The sequence below is a fragment of the Temnothorax curvispinosus genome, unplaced genomic scaffold (assembly GCF_003070985.1).
Source record: "Temnothorax curvispinosus isolate PA1 unplaced genomic scaffold, ASM307098v1 QBEX01001764.1, whole genome shotgun sequence".
In the NCBI taxonomy this organism is placed as follows: domain Eukaryota; kingdom Metazoa; phylum Arthropoda; class Insecta; order Hymenoptera; family Formicidae; genus Temnothorax; species Temnothorax curvispinosus.
This window is the reverse complement of record NW_020211544.1, coordinates 1-3888: the sequence shown is the minus strand read 5'-3', so window position 1 is coordinate 3888 and position 3888 is coordinate 1. Positions and strand designations below refer to the sequence as shown.

The 3888-nt window shown below is 29.8% G+C and overlaps 1 pseudogene; it reads right to left on the bottom strand.

Moving 5' to 3' along the window:
* LOC112468253 lies at positions 1-3888 on the bottom strand (annotated as a pseudogene).

Here is a 3888-nt window from a genome sequence, read left to right as displayed (position 1 = left end):
GTTTCTTTCCGCTCTTCCGTCTAATAGCATCCTTGATAAAATGTTACCTATATTCATTCAATTCACAAAATTTAATTATAATTGTATTATTATATTTTATAAGTAAAATGAGAAATATAATAAAATGTACCTGCTAAACAAATAATTTGAAGCGCGAGCGATATAACATTGAGATCCATCACTATAGTCATAATGTATTTTGCTTTTTTTAACGTCACATGCATTAGATTTAGCATTTTGTCCGCTGTATTGAAGAACGATGGAGTTTCTGCTGGCGTGATCTCTTTACATTCGTGTTCCTTCGTCTTTAATATCTAAATATTTGTCAAAATTAAGTTGTTATGAACCCATCCATATTGAAGTCGGTTAAAAATAAATTATATTTAATTTTTTACCATAAAAGTAAATTTTACACGTGACTGTTATGTCACATAGCAATTGATATATAAATCTATTTTAAAAAATGCAAAAAACAATTAAAATTTAAAAAATTGCTCAAAAACTGAAAGAAAGATAGAACTGACTTCAAAAGAACTGTAAAAAATAAGAAAGAATTTAAAAAAATATATAAAAGTTTTATATTTTTTATTTTTTAGAGCTTTTTGAAGTCGGTTCTATTAAAAAATTTTTTTTTATTTTATACTTTTTTTAAGGAAAGAAGCTTCCTCACCGATTTGGCTAAAATTTTAATTTTGTGTATTTTGGTGCGTAAAACATGAATAAATCTATAAGTTAAAATTGTCGTTCTCAATTAGATAAAAAATTATTAAGTACTAAAATTAATAGTTGCGTGGTTAGAGTGTCTATCATACTGACATGATATAGACGTACATGATCATGCGTAATGACGTAAAAGTACATGAAATTACAGTAATAATACAATATAACGGCAACCTGTCCTATAATAGTCTGACGCCTTGCACAATAGGCGATAGCGATGATGATAGTGACAGCGACAAAGTTGCCAACAAAGGTATAGCTTTGTCGGCAATTTTATCGTTGTCACTATCGCCTATTGTGCAAAGGGCTTTACTTCAATTATATGCTATTATTATACTTTGTATTTATGTAAACTTTTCAATGTACCAATTATTTTCTGCTTTAAAGAAAGCATAAACTCTATTTCTACTATCTTTTTGATCTATATAGTTAAGAAAGATTAATTTCTTTTAAAAAAAGGTATATATATATATATATATATATATATACCTTAGAAAAATAAACACGATCGTATTGCATATTTCCAAAATCTCCCCTCATATAATAGCGCAACTGCTTCTTCAGCATCATTTAGATATTCTTTTAATACTATAGCTGCATGTTTATATTTCCGCTCTGCTTTCAAACGTTCAACCAGTGTCTTATGAAGTTTGTATGAATTTGCTGGGCTGAAAAAATTAATTCTTATGTGTATAGAAGCATATGTAATTAATTCTAACGATGATAGGATAATATTCTTTCATGCATATACGAAAAAAAATTGTATATCTTTACCGTAGTTTCATCTCTTTTGATATTGCGATTATATCCTCCCAATTATCATTTAACATTCTAAATGTTTCTACAACTTTTTGTCAAGATCGCCACTTCTATAAAACCAGCTTCCACATATTTTCCTTCACTTGACAAAAATTCTCCATAAACTTCAGCCACCTTTTTATACTCTATAGTATTCTTCTCAAACAATTTTATTGCCGCCTGGTATAATTTATGACTACGTATCAAATTTAATCATTCCTCAAACTTATTGTTAGTTGAATCTTTAGACAAATATTTTAACGCTAATTCGTAACGTTTAAGATGCATATTAATAGAATACTTCATGTAATTTGGGTCCAATTTTTTCAAATTATTCAAGAATGGAATATATTCTTTGGGATCTTCTTTCGATGATTCAAACGCTATAAACATTGCGAGTTCTAAATCATACATGCCTAATGAAACATCATATAACGTATCGATAGTGACGAAATGCAGTGAACACTTTAACGCTTCATAAGTGGATACGGTAGGATCATGTAACTCGGATCTCTGTGAATCCTCCAACATTTTCACTCGCTTTATTTTACTGAGTGTATTTTCCCAATCCTTGTCTTTGTTAATTTTTCACCAAGCTTATCAATATTGGTTGTATTAAGTTATCCGCAACTTGATATTTCTCCATGGCATCTCTTAATAATTTACAGATCTCGTCTACCTTATTAATTGTATTTTGTTACTTCTAGTGTCAGATTTGACAGGGCGATCCACATAACAAAACGCGTACATTGTACGGGTGACATCGACATTTTGTAATTCTGACAAAAACAGATTCAACCAATTTAACTTCTTATGCTGTACAAAATCTTCTAGGAACTTTTTCACATTATCCAGAAATAATTGTGGATCGTGGTCGTATGATAAATTCAAGTTTATACGTTGTTTAGTCATTATAGCAAGTGCCGTCAAATAATCACAGTTATTCAGGTAACATTTTACTATATGCACCGATAATGCCCTTGGCTGTATACATTCTAAATTTCCTCTAGGCAGCTATAAAATTATTTTTGAGTCGTACGGTATCGCCGTTATTATACGAGAACCTTTTTCAAGTCGTCTGATGTAGGTACCTGATGTATCTGTAACGATATATTTAAAGTCAGAAAAATATGCTATATACAAAAAAAAAAGATTATAAAAAGTATGTATTTACCCGCAAATAAAATCTCGTTCATATTTAAATCCCTGAGAGCTGGTTAGTTAAATCACGTTCATTTAGCTGCTTTATATTAACTCAATAAGACACAAATCAATGTACATTGCAGTGTCGTAAGAAACAAAAAATCAGAATGTACGTAAAAACTTGTAATATTCTTAGCAATTTCTTTTCCGTCGACCAAGAAACTATTTTCCAGAAGATAGAGCAAGGATAATATCTCTTGATATCAATTCGTATAACTTCTATTTGATCACACTGTTCGTTTAACGTTATATTTGTCTGTTCAAGTTTTCCGTTTCTTGTGTATTTAAATATTTGATCTCTTACTTTTATGTAAGCTGTATTTGCATCGGGAGAAGAAACTACATGTTCTACTGGATAACCAAAACATAAAGTTTCCTGTAAAAAAATTCAAATTTAGACAGATATTATTTTTATACAAATCTAATGATTCTGGAATACCACATACCTTATTTTCAGACAATCTTTAGAATACATACCATTTAGAGATAAAACACACAAGAGATTATGGTTGTAACTATAGAGAACAACATGATGTTCTCCGTAAACCATAAGAAATGTTGCATGAAGCAATCGTAGTCATCAATTTTTAATGCTTTATCTTTGACAACGTATAGCATGTCACAAGAAATACTACATACGTTTGCAGTTACATATGTCAATGTGGAAGCGTTCCACATTCAGGAACATCCTTTTCCTTTTTCAATAAAATCACAATGTCCATGTTGCCAGCAGAGACAGAGATCATTAAACCGTCCTCTTCCATAATTAGTCGTTATAATGCAGACAAAAAAATTTTTCCAAGAAGGCAGACGTATATAACTTTATAACTTAATGTGCTACGTTGATTTTTACGCACAGACTATGAAGAAGTTGTTGAATTTGTAAAAGTGCAGCAACCAAGTCATAAGAACGTTTCAACATTGCAATCCTTTGATTTATCTAATACTGATTTCGAGTTTGGTTAGACAAGCTGCAAATTAAAAAATCAATAAATAACATATAAACAGATTACTATATATAAATAATTATAACCACACGCACAATCTAAATATAAATGTAAATATATTAATAAATAAATTACCTTGACAATTTTCCTTCCATAATCCAGTCCTGATCGTAATAATATTTCTTAGACGGCCGTAGTCGATATGGATTTTGACATATGT